The sequence below is a fragment of the Lontra canadensis genome, unplaced genomic scaffold (genome assembly GCF_010015895.1).
Source record: "Lontra canadensis isolate GAN:19392208 unplaced genomic scaffold, GSC_riverotter_1.0 scaffold1, whole genome shotgun sequence".
Taxonomy (NCBI): Eukaryota; Metazoa; Chordata; class Mammalia; order Carnivora; family Mustelidae; genus Lontra; species Lontra canadensis.
Window position 1 is genome coordinate 16,425,330 of NW_022630995.1, and position 14,561 is coordinate 16,439,890.

Consider the following 14,561-nt stretch of genomic DNA (forward strand, 5'->3'; position numbering starts at 1 on the left):
TCCTTATTGTCTTTTAACTATTAGTCAACTCAGCTTTATCAAATGTGGGTTATGTTTTTATGCTGTTAATGTTGAATAGTGATAAACAGAATGATGATTAAGGCAGCAAAAAGCAGATACTCTGAAATAATGCTCAGAAAATTTGATATGACACAAGAAGAGTCAATCAAGGGAAAAGAACTCAGTGTTAGGGCTGTTTACATGACCAAATGAAGTAATATCCATATGTGAGAGTTACTAAACTGCAGTATTTCTACAAATTGTTTTTTTTGCTTATTAAATAATTTGGTTAGGTCTTTAATATATTCTCTTCCTTATCATAAATATAATAAAACAATGCATATTTATATCTATATAATACATGTAGATCTGCACACATATATGTACAACCACCATTGCCTCCACAATCACATGACTTTGTCTCTCTCAAATTTACCTTGCTATAATTGCATGAATTTTTATCAGAAATATGATCATAGACAGCAAATCTCATAAATTTTCACCATAGAATCTCTGTATTAAGAATACACTATAAATGAATGATTGTGTGTTTTAAATACATGTAGTACTAACATAGTTTAACAGTGTGGTGAATGTAGAGAATTATATAGGCTATTTTCCCGGCTTATTGAAATTATGGGGAGAGTTCATTAATATTATAATCTTAGGTTAAGAGTAAAGGCTCATATATGATACACTTCTAAATATACTTGGTAATATCTAACATCAAAATTTTCAGTCTTTATCTCAAGGTTTATTCTCCTTTTTTTTTTTAAGATTTTTTAATTTATTTATTTGGAAGAGAGGGAAAGAACATAGAGCAGGATGGGGGAAGGTCAGCAGAAGAGGGAGAGAAAAATTGATTCTCCACTTGAGCAGGGAACCTGATGTGGGACTAGATCCCAGGACACAGGGATCTTGACCCAAGCTAAAGGCAGAGGCTTAACCAACTGAACCACCCAGATGCCTTTCTCCTTCATTCTTATAAATATCTTGCCACTCCTTGTGACACAATCAAAATCCTGTCACTTTACACTAATAAGAACATGAAATATAAGCAAAAAAATGATTTGCTTGAAAGAGAAAGAGAGAGACTGATACCTATTGGTAGAGTATTTCATTTGTGGTATTTTTCAGTTTTCTATGCCCCACAAAAAGAAAATTTAGTGGATTGATCACTGATTTAAAATCAAAAGGAACTAAGTTTAATGACTCCTACTCTAACCGAGTATATAATGTCAACCATGGATTTACATCAGTAATTGAGTTTTGCCTTACCATAAAAATCATTGGGAATACCACTTAAAAAAAGGTAATAGTTGCAAGCTTAGCAACCATTTTAGCTTTACTTTAATCATCTTTAAAATAGTGTATTTTCCTGTCCTAAAACTTGTTCTTCTTTTTATGTTCGTTTTAAAGAAAAAAAAATAGAAATAATTAGTAACTCTCATCTAAATGTTAATGCAAAGAAAAATAAAATAAGTTTTAGATACCAAGTGAAGTTTTTAAGTAGAACTTAAATCATATTTTGGTAATATAAAGTCAGCATGCTTTGCCTTCCAGAGAGTTTTGAGCATATCATCTAAGGCTAACATGCTTAGACTAACACTTTGACTCATGTTTGGGCCAGCATCACTCTGCTCTCTGCTTATGGCTAATTGCCTCATCTACTGTCTTTAAAATGACACGGTAAGTTAGAGTAAGAATCCCAAACACTATTATGTCATTTGTTTAAGGAGCTCTAGACAGATAATTAATACAGTTCTCCACAGGTCAAAATCTAGAGCTCATAATGAGGCCCCAAAGTCTATAACTCCGTCCCGGGTCTCCTCTTGGGAGTTCAGTTCTGTCCACTCAGGCAGTTAAAAGTATCTCATAATCTTTTATTGCAGTACTCCTTATATCTGTACTGAGGAACAAAAAGCTTTCTGTCTCCATGCATTCTATTCCTGTGTTATCGAGTCATTTGTCACTTCACTACAGCTTGGCACATACATTCATGTCATTTATATGTCCTAAATGAATGTATCAATGTGAACTATTTTAATGCATTTCTTCATAAAATTAGAAATAGTGTATGATTTTAATTTAAGTAATATTAAGATAAAAGAGATATTAATAAACAAATTCTGTTGATCAAAATAAGTTTAACTTGTGTTGTTGATTTTATCCACTGTGACAGGTATGAGGTGATATCTCATTGTAGTTTTGATTTGTATTTCCCTGATGATCAGTGATGTTGAGGATATTTTCATGAGTCTGTTGGCCGCCTGGTTGTCTTATTTGGAAAGATATTCTTCCCATTTTTCAATCGGGTTACTCATTTTTGGGATGTTGAGTTTTGTAAGTTCTTTGTATATTTTGGATACTAACCCATTATCAGATATGTCATTTGCAAATATCTTCTCCTATTCCATAGGTTGACTTTCAGTTGTGTTGATCATTTTCTTTGCTGTTCAGAATTTTTTTATTCCATCATGCTTAAATTTAAAGAATTTTATCTTATAAAATTTTTTTTAACATGGTATTCAATACTCAGGATAAACTTTAAATAAAATGTATTTACTTTGAACCACAACTTCTGATAAAAATAAAGTTTGGTAGAAGTGAGATATTTCAGGGAGATCATATGATAGTAAGGGGGTAGGAGAAGAGTAAATGAAACAAGATGGGATTGGGAAGGAGGCAAACCGTAAGTGACTCTTAATCTCACAAGACAAACTGAGGGTTGATAGGGGGAGGGGGTTTGGGGGCGGTGGGGTTATGGACATTGGGGAGGGTATGTGCTATGGTGAGTGCTGTGAAGTGTGTAAACCTGGCGATTCACAGACCTGTACCCCTGGGGATAAAAATGTATTATATGTTTATAAAAAATAAAAATTAAAAAAAAAGAAGTGAGATATTTTCTTAATTACTTACTACTGTGAAATAGAAAAATGTATCTACATCTTTTGTCATGTAACATCCACTGTGAGGGAGAATTTTTTGTTTATGTTGGAACTGTATGGTAATCAGTTAAGACAGTATAACAAATAACAATAACTTCCATGTGTTATATGATATGCCTCAGAATAGCTTCCTGCAGGGAAATCATTCATTGACCACTGTGAAGCCTCAGGGCAGAAAATGAGAAATATGTACAATATATTTTAAGTGAAATGAGGTGCTGGGATGAGGACACGAATGAGGATGGGTCCACAGACACACTGAAGCCATTGGAGATATACATGGACATGATTCCTCTTCTGACTTGAGTTCCTTAAGTTTCCCCACTACATGGAGGATTGTTATGGTGTGTGGGACCTGGAACTATTTTGAGCTCAGAACCTACTTAACACCAATATCCCTGGATGGTCTAGGTATTCATTTTCCCCTACTCCATTGATTATTCTGTCCCCTTTGTATCTTTTTGTTATCCTTATGATTACATCCTGCATCTGATCTTCAAGAGTGTCTTCCCTATGCTTATAGAAGCTACGAGTCTCTTTACATACTGTCATGAAGGTAATTTTACTGTGACATTAGCTAAATTGAGACTGCTATTTTTTTCAGGGCTTCTAAAACTATTGCTACAAGCCAGTGTTTGCTCTAATCTTTAAAACAAACATTGATTGTCTTATAACTTTCATGACCCATGCCTGACATAAGTTAATGCTTCACCATACACCTGAAACTCATTCCAATCCTACACTTCTGAGGTCTCTACTATGCTATCTTACTGTATGCCCAAGTTTTTCATCATGCATTGATGTGCCAAAAATGGAGTAAATGTCCTTGCCTCTGCGTACAGGCTTGCTCTGTCCCAGAATTTTGTCCACAAATCCACTTCTCTTATCAGTGATAGAAACCTAGTTTCCCCCCAAATCAGAGCCAAGCTCAAGTACTTGAGTGTAGGTAATTTAATATGGGAAATGAAGCAAAGGAAAAGAAGTAGGACCAAAAATAAGGAAACAAGGTATACAGTAAAGGCAGTCTAAAGGTTTGTGACTGAGTTTGCTATAGTTGTGTACAACTGGGATTTAGTTCTCTGAGGCCACTCCAACAACTCTTGTAGAATGAGTTTTGGAGAAACTGAGAAATAAAAGAAGGGTATACTAATCCATGATTTTCCGTTTCCTGTTTGAATGTCCAGTGTATGTTTATTTTTCCAGACTACAAAGGAATTCACCATGTCTTGGTGGGCCCTAATACAGAACCCTACAATTTAACTCAATTTTGACACAGTCTGCCTGGAGATAACATCAGATCCCATAGATAAGAAGTCAGTTTACATGACTTCCCCCTCCATACTTCAGATGCTAATCACAAGTCCAGTTTCCTATGCTTTTGATCAACTGGCTATAAATCAGAGATTCTCACGACCCTCTCTTGGGGTTTATTAATTTGCTAAAGCAGTGCACAGAACTGAGAGGAAACATTTACTCAAGTTTACCTGTTTATTAAATAAAAAATAGAATTCAGGAATAGCCAGATGAAAAAGATGCAGAGGATACTATGGAGAAAGGACCAGTAGCTTCCTTGCTCTCTCTGGGTGGGCTCCTCTTCCAGAATCTCCATGTGTTCACCAGTTTTGAAGCTCTCTAAATCCTCTTCTTTTTGGGTGTTTATGGAAGTTCCATTACTTAGGTGTGATTACTTACATCCATTAGCCATCGGTAATTGATTCAACCTCCAGTGCCACTTCTCCTCAACATGCGCAAAAGTTCAATCCTCTGATTTTGGTTGGTTTCCTGGCAACTAGCCCCCAACCTAGGAGCTTTCTTACAGTCACCTCATTAACTTAACTAAAGATACTTTGATTGCTCTTAGGAGATCATTTAAGAAATTACTAGGAGCTCTGTGCTGGAATTTTTTTTAAATTATAAACCACAGTATCTCAGAGCATCAACTCTCTCACACTTCTGGGTTAGCCCCTAAAATACGGTAACTGGTACACATCTGGTTGGCCCAGTAATAGCTGCACTAAAAACATGGTCCAAAGTATGTGGAACAGAATAATGCATATGAAGTATTCCTCACAGTGTCTGGTATATAGGAAGTAGTAAATCTTAACTATTATAAAGAAATCATTGGAGCACCTAGGTGGCTCAGTCAGTTAAGGGTCTCCCTTCCACTCAAGTCATGATCCCAGGCTCTTGGGATCAAGGCCCACATCAGGCTCCTTGCTCATTGAGGAGTCTCCTTCTCCCTCTCCTTCTGCCCTTCTGTCTGCTAGTGTTCTCTCTCTCTCAAATAAATAAATTGTATTTATTTATTGTTGTATTATAATAATTCTTAAACTTAATATACCAAATGAGCAATCCAATAATTCCTAGCCATAGTGGAAGGTACAGAAATCCACAAAGAAGAATATTAGATTTTTGGTTTTTCAGGATTTTCCAGATTTTCAGGATATTAGATTTTCAGTTTTTATTCTCAAATTAATGTACTTTTAAATAGAATTGACATACCATATTGAAACATGACTCCCCTCCCATTCCAGACCAAACCTCACTGGCAAGTATACCTTCCTTTAATCTTTAATTAAGCACGCATCACTTTTGAATAAATTATACTCAAACCTATCCATATAATGATATATTATGGCTATAATAAAAGTGAAAAGAGAAAGAATATAACATTTATTGGGAGCCCAATTTATACAGGCATTTCTATTTAATTTATTTAAAACCTTTGACATCATCCATATAGTACTTATATTAATTGTTCTTACTATATACATGAGGTAAACATGTTGCTAATAAGCTAAATAGTTTTGCCAAGGACATATTGTTAATATGTAGCAAATTTCTAATTTAAATTTTAAAATTAGGTTTTCCGAAGTCCAAAAGGTACTTCCTTCACAAAACTTCAATGTATATAGAAACTAAATTGACCATTAGTGGTATATACTAAGCCATAACACATTTTACATGACAAGAAATGTGAATTCTTCAAAATTCAATTAGGTATACAATTAGTAAAACTACTACTCATCCAGATTTAATACCTGCATGTTATGGAAGAATGTTTTTGTAGTACTAATCCTTTAGAGATCTTTAGAGCTAAAGAAAACCTATGGAGTTTTCTTAAAAAGTGAAACCCTTAATAATTAATTTCCAGGGGAGAAGAGGATAAAATGTACTTAGAGATAGCACACAAATACATCAACCTACAAGCACTACATTTCCAGAATACTCATTATATTTGTGGTAGAATAGTATTTTGAGATAAAAATAGAAGTTTTCTTGCCTCTGTCCACACTCCTTATGCTATTGTCATTTCACATTCAGAGAGAGGCTCTTATGGTATCCAGAAAAACAGAAAATACTCTGCATTTAGAAGCCAAACCTTTAGGCTTATAAGACTCTGTGGTTTTGAGCTGTAAAATCTTAAGCCCTAAAATGTGTATGACCATAAATGTGGAAGCCTGAATTTTTAAAATGATATCTTTTCCTGTCCTAGAGAAAAATAATTATTCATTGGTTAGTAAGGAAGAGAAAAACCAATCTTGAGAAAAGTTTATTTATTTTTTTGTAAAACTGATAACATACCTCCTGATGCAATTGGGACCAGAGAAGAAGAAATCCCTTGCAGTAGAGGACTGTGAGCAGCAGCCATGAGCAAGGACTGTATATTCCCTCCCATATAGGGACATGATGGAAGCCCCAGGACAGGGAAAACAAGAATGGCTAGGATTAAACTAGTTAATATATTTTTTTTTAATTTTTGTTATTATTATGTTCAATTAGCCAGCATATAGTACCTCATTAGTTTTTGATGTAGTGTTCAATGATTCATTAGCTTTGTATAACACCCAGTGCTCATCACCACACACGCCCTTCTTAATACCCATCATCGGGTTACCCCATCCCCCCAACCTCCTCCCTTCTGTGATCCTCAGTTTGGCTCCCCGAGTCCAGAGTCTCTCATAGTTTGTCTCCCTCTCTGATTTCTTCCTATCATTCTCCCTCCCTTCCCCTGTGGTCCGCCATGCTATCCCTTATGTTCCACATATGAGTGAAACATATAATTGTCTTTCTCTGCTTGATTATTTCATTTAGCATAATCCCCTCCAGTTTCATCCATGTTAAGATTTGATTAACTGCTAGTGAAGTCCTCCTCCAAATAGTGACAGATTCATCAAGATGGAAAATATATCTTTCATGTTAGCAGCATCCAAAGAAAAGTCATCTAGGGCTATGTGATACTCTAATGTATAGTGCTGGAAAGTCAGGCTTCTTCTGTCTTGCTGTCTTGTTGCTCTACATCCACAGTGATGGTCCTGGAGTCAGCTAATGGTCCAAGATGGCAAGTCCAGGTCTAAACATCACGTTTGCATTTAAAACTATAGGAAAGAAGAAAAGCAAGAGAGAAATCGATGCCTCTCTTTGTAAATATAAAAACCTTCTCAAATTCTGCTCACACAACTTTTTCTTACATCCTCTTGGTGGAATTAAATTGTGTGACCATACCTGACTGTAAAAAAGGCACAGAGAAAATGTAATCTTTGACTCTGCAGCCATGTTCCTAGGTTATAATATTATACAAAAAAGAGATGAGACAACTAATTATAGCACAACTAATAGTTTCTACTACCAGAGGAATCCTCAATGATTGAGTTTTATTTTCAGTCACCCAGAGAAATTTTTATCTAAATGTAAAAATTGTGTTTTTACATAAAAATAGTCACACTTCATGCATGACAAAATTTGTAACCCATTCGTACCCACAACATATTTCTGCATGAAAATTAGAAAATTACATCACCAAACTAATTTGAAGTCACACCTCCATCAAGAACAGATGAAGAACCATACTTTTCAAACTTCATCTATCATCAGTTACTTCTTATGGCCATCTGGATATTCCTTTGTGGCAATTCCTTTTTAACATTCTGTAATCACAAAGTAATTGCCAATTTCTTATAAAAATTAAGAAACTTATTTTTATAAAAACCATATATTTTTAACATGAATACAGTTTAAAGGTTTTAAAAGGTAACAAGCACAATTCTTTAGGAATCACAGATTTGGGTGGCAATAAAATTTTGTCGTTTAGAGAAGAGGAAAATGGTTTAGCGATCTAAGAGTTTGGATATTAAAATGGATTCTCTAAATGTCAAGCAAAACTAAACTTAAGTCTTCATCTACTTAAATATGTATATATTACAGACAACAGTTGGGATGCTTTAGACAGACAAAATAAATTTGTAATCACTTAAGAAACCATAATGTGATTGACAAAATTTCATACAAATTTAGATTGCAAAATTAGCATGCTAGGCACTTTGTTAGAAATTATAGAAATAATTCTATTAGTCCACATTGCTCTTGCTTACCTACAGTAGTGGGGATTTTTTTATTTGGCAACCTTGGTAATTTTTCAAGAGATGTGAAGGCTAACTCAAGTTATGGTGCTAGTCCTGCATCAGATGCAAGGCAGAAACCAGAATGGGTATGTTGATGTATCCTATGATGATAGAATCATAATGTGTCCTGAGTATAATGTGAAAATCCTAGGAAACACAATTATCCTAGAATACTTATCAATATCACTCACTTTCACTCTTTTTTTTCCACTTTCACTCTTTTAAATACACGACCCAGAACACAGAGTTGGAACCAGTTAGCCCAGTCAACATTACTTTGTTAACACTTTTACTTGTCTATTTGCTTTTACCAAGGAAACTAGAAAACTAACATATGTGTTTCATTAATAGAGACTGTCTTTTATTTTTTTTTTTAATTTAAGATAGTATGATAGAATATGTGACCTGATGCACCCTCTCCTTTGAAGTATCTAAGAATTTGTCTGTACTCCTGGCATATCCCCTGGAAATTGCACCTGAATACCAATCTTTCTGAAGAGTCTAAGGAAAAGATGGTAGGTGATAACTTGTGATTTTCCTTAGTCTCCTCTAGCTAATGATTTCTGTTTCTCTTTAATAATTTAGTTTACAGAATATCTTGATATTCTACACATAATACCATTTATCCTCATCACATTGAATCAAGCAGACACTCAACACCTTAAAAAAAATCACCAATAATACACACACACACATACACAAACATATACAAAAACATAAAAACAATATTTTCTTTACTTAAGCAAGATTTGGGGAGTGGAGGAAGTTCTCAATGAAGAATTTGTATAAAGGAATCAACATTAGTCATTGTAATTCTTAGAATACCTTTTGACAATTTTCACAAAGCATCTGCCAAATTATGCCATTTCCTAAACCCACTCTTATTTCTAATATTTCTGGAGGCTAGGAGGTCCAAGATCAAAGTGCTAGCTGATTCAGCTCCTTATAAGACTCTTTCCCTGGCTTGAAGAAAATTGCCTCCTGAATGTTCCCTCACATGGTGGGGAGATCAAGTTCTGGTGTCACTCCCATTTCAAATAAGGTCACTAATCCCATCACGGGAACTCCACCCTCATGACTTCACCTAATCCTAATTACCTCCCAAAGAACCCTTATAAATATCATTACATTGAGGGTTACAACTTCAACATATGAATTTTGAAGAAACACAACTGTTAATTCCATAACGGGATAATTTTAACATTTCTATCCAAAAAAGATGAAGTCAAATTACAAATTCTTTCTGAAAGAAAACACCCATAATTATCAAACATAAAAGATGCTACAGAAATAATATCTTAAATAAAAAATTCAACATTATGGAAGTCACATACTAGATATTTACATCAAGATATTTGATCTAAAGAGAATCTTACAGTGCAACTCTGATAAAAATTATAAAAAATTTAATATATTTTGGTTCACTGTAGTAATAATCTAGCTAAGTATGTTATTCTAATGTAAACCTTTAAAGAAAATAAGCATGTTTTGTACAACTGTGTTCTTATACTTCTGACTAGAAACACTGTATACTCCTTTCAAATAGTAAAGCAAAACAAAACAAAAATTAAATTATTGCAATTACTTATTCCAGTGACTTAAAGATTTTTTGGTAAAAGAAATAAATATTTCTACTCTAAATCTGATTTTAATTATTGAAATTGAAATTTCAATTTCAATTATTGAAATTATTGAAATATGCCAATAGGTGCTTTTCCATTTTCATTTTATTTATATTTATATTATATTTATATTCATTTTATTTATTTATATTTATTTATATTTATTATTTATACAGAAAACAATTAATCAAATTTTGAACAAATGTCAATCAACAATTACTATTGTAGGAAGAACAGCACTGTGCGCAGCACATCCAATTTTCTCTATTAAATAACATAAAAAGAAGGAAACAGACATCACAACATCACTAAAGATAGCGGAAAAGTATTACTTATAGTTAGGTGATCAGAGTTTTCATGAGTGAGGTGACATTTGTGTAATTTTAAAATATGAAAATTAAAGGCAATGCTATCAAAGGGAAAACCACAACTACTGCATTGTGGTAAGAAAATTTCAAGCATATATTATCTGGAATAAAATTTAAAAAATAATTTTTTAGGCATATAAGAGATCATCTTGAATAGTGGTATAAGCAACTATTTTATCCTGTAGCCAAAAATAGCGGGTGTGTGTGTGCAAGCTTGTGTGTCTGTGTGTAGTGTGTGTTTGTGTGTGTGTGTGAGAGAGAGAGAGAGACCCACAAAGAGAAAAGGCTACGGTCAGATCATGTTTACATTCCAGGAAAGGAAAATTATTTTTCCTCCTCTATATCGTTATTTCAAAGTTTTTTTAATAAATAGATACAATATTCTATGTTGGTTTAACTTATTGTGTTCCAGTGGGAAGAAATCAGCAACTAACATGCATTGACCGTGTTTATGAGATGGATTAGAATGTTGTGTGTGTGTGCATGTGTGTGTGTGCACGCGTGCGTGTGTGTGCGCGTTCATCTGTGCACGCACATGCGCACATGCCCACACATCACATATATGCACACAACCTGCTTGAATGCACACTCAATGTTTTCTTTCTTTTTTTTAAATGTTTATTGTGTTCTATTAGTCACCAAATAATACATCATTATTTTATGATGCAGTGTTCCAAGATTCATTGTTTATGTACGTTTTCTTTTATTTCATTTTACTCTATATTTATTCCATAGTATAGTAAATGAAATAGAAGTACAAGATTTAAAACTCACAGTGTAACATATCCTTAATTATATTTCCAAAGGCAGACTCTTTTAACCCTTTATATTTGGGATTCTAATATTTCATCCCATTAGTTAAAAAATATGTTCTTGTCTCCGTTTCTTGATTTACATGTTCCGCTATATATAAGGGTCTTTTCTGAGAAAAAGGAGAATTTATCCAACCCCACCAGTTCCAATTACCCTTCCCCTTCTGAAAATATTTGGTAATGAAGTATGAATTTTAATTTTATTACTGGACCTACCAATGTATTTTAAAGTTTATAAAAATTTTTATCAATTTTTCTTAATAGCTAAATCCCTCTAAGAAGAAGATATCATTATTTATCTATTCCCCTTGCTGTTTCTCCCATTTCCACCATCTAAAATACAAATATGCATTTACATATAGTTTCTTCTAACCTTGGTTAGACTTTTCAGATTTTATCTGATTTAAAATTTATTGATTCAAAATTAAAAGAGCAGTAACATTTATGATATTAAAATCACATTTTTTTTTCCACTGCTGTACTGGAAAATGTGCTTTGAATAGTGCATCTTCACTGAAATTCCCAGTGATATAATGCAAAGTTCCTTTGATGGATTGTGTTCCCATTCAGGCAAACTTGTGTATTTCTTCTTACATGCCATTGATTCATACCTCATTTACCATTTCATTTTGTTTGGTATTTAGACTATATTTTTCCCTGAATAACTTTGTCTACATTTTTTGTTGTTTTTCCTTCCAGATTTTGAAATTTTGTTCATTTTAATAGTAACAGCATAATACAAATCAGATATACTCAAATGTTTTCAATCTTGGCAGTCACACTAACCTTTACATACATAAGACTCTTAAAAAGAACCTTGGATATTTATGCCAGAAGTCTGCAAATGTGCTTCCTCTTCTGATCTTTGCCTTGGCCTGTCTTACAGCTATACCTTCTATGAGATTTCTTTCATTGCATTTCTTGGTTAGATTCATTTTTCAATAGATATTATTTTATTTTCCTCTTTCTTGTATTTCTCGCTCATTTTGCTTTATTCCCTCAATGTATGGAAAAGATTTTGTGAAAAAACAAACTTATGGATTCATATTTTGAAGTTAATTTCAATATCTATGTTTAATAGTTCTTCATTGTTTTGGTAATATGTAGATTATGAGTTAAGGAAATATTGTTTTATTAATAATTGGGTATCTATTCTACTCACTTATGAACATTTTGTTGAGTTTATTCAAATTATTTTAAATCAGCTATTGAAGTGATCATATTGAATTTCTCCCTTAATTTATTAGTATGATAAAATACAACTACAAGTTTACTTACTTTAAATATTAGTTACATTTATGGATTAAATACTACTGGATCAGGAGGATGGTTAAAAAAAAGAATGAAACTAATGTTTCAATTAAGCTTTGTCATATTTGGCAAAAAGCTAATAGTCTTTCTTATTTCCTGATGTTGCAATCAAACTTGAATTAGCTACAAAAAATAATTGGTATGATTTGGCATATTTTTGTATTATCTGGTGAAGTGTTTTATAAGGTAGAAATTATCTTCTGCACAAGTAATCAATAGATTTGACCTAATGACCATATGGCCCTTGTGATTTTGTTTAAGATTTTATTACTTACTTACTTATTTATTTTTTAAAAATTTTAAAGATTTTATTTATTTATTTGACAGAGAGAGAGAGAGATCATGAGTAGGTAGAGAGGCAGACAGTGGGGAAGGGAGAAGCAGGTTCCCTGCTGAGCAGAGGGCCTCATGTGGGGTTTAATCCCAGTATCCTGAGATCATGACCTGAGCCGAAGGCAGAGGCCTAACCCACTGAGCCACCCAGGTGCCCAACATTTATTAGAGAGAGAGAGAGAGAGCTTGAGAAGGGGGAGAAGTAGAGAGAGAGGTTCAAGCAGACTCCACACTGAGCAGAGAGCACCACATGGAGCTCAGTCCCAGGACCCTGACATCATGACCTGAGCTGAAATTAAGAGTCAGATGTTCAGTTGCCTGAACCATCCTAGCTCCCTATTTGGGACTTTTCTTATTTGTGGGGAAAGGATGGTAGTTGAACCTTGATTTTTTTTTTTTTTCCTGTTATCAGTTTAAGTATCTAGGATAAGTTGGTAAATTATATTTTTCAAGAAAATTTATATTTTAGTTATATATTCAAATATAGAGCATATATTTTTCTCTTTCATCTCTTTTGTACTTGTAATTATAGACCTTTTTTTAAATTTATAAATTCTCTCTTTTTAAAATATTTTGATCTTATAAACCAGGAACTTAAATTATGGGTTCATTAACTCTACTGTTTCATATTTATATTTCATTAACTCCACTATCATTTTTTATAAAACCTTATCTTCAACCTCAATCAAGCTTATTATTCCATTTCTTGATTCAAGAAATGGAGCCTCAGTAATTTATTAAAATTCTGTTTTTGTTGTTGTTGTTGTTTTAAAGATTTTATTTATTTATTTGACAGAGAGAGATCACAAGTAGGCAGAGAGGCAGGCAGAGAGAGAGGAAGAAGCAGGCTCCCCATTGAGCAGAGAGCCCGATGCGGGGCTCGATCCCAGGATCCTGGGATCATGACCTGAGCCGAAGGCAGCGGCTTAACCCACTGAGCCACCCAGGCGCCCCAGTTGTTGTTGTTGTAATATGTGGAGGCCGAGAAAAATTAAGGTCATCCCACCTCAGGTTTAGCCTTAGCGTTAAGTACAGCCATCTTAGCTTCGGCAGCCATCTCAGGCCCCTATGACTAAGGGCTGAGCTTTCCCCTACTTTACTTTAGTTCCAGGGACCCCCACCCTGCTTTAGTTCCAAGAAAGTACCCCTCCCTGCAACACCCCAGCAACAGCTAATCAGCTTATTGCAGAAAAGTCTGAAACTTCTCCTCCTCCGTGCAACAAGCCTCTTGCAATACGCATAAAAACCCCTGCCTTAACTAGCCTCGGGGTCCAAGTCCCTACTCTGCTGCGTCGGGTATACTTGGGCCCAAGCTTAAGCATTTCACCTTGGGGTCCAAGTCCCTACTCCGCTGTGTTGGGTATACTTGGGCCCAAGCTTAAGCTTGTCAAATAAACCCTTGTGTGATTGCATCAGTTCTTGGCTCCTTGGTGGTCTCTCGGACACGAAAACTTGGGCATAACAAATATACACAATTTGGCAGAGGATTTCTACTTCTTGAAAGATAGAGAATACGTGTTTTTCCCTATCTCTCTTGAAAGTGCAGTTAAAAATCCTGAACATTATACAAATAACTAACACAAGAAGACTTAAAAGTGAAGAAAAGAAGTTTAGCTGCCTAAGGACTTTATACCCAGGATTGATACAAGATTGAATTTCCTTGTTTATATTTGATTATCTCAGACCAAGGGCTGGAGAAGCCAGAAATATCCAGATGAACATATGAAAGAAAAAAAAAGAAGAAAGAAAGAGAAAGAAAGAAAGA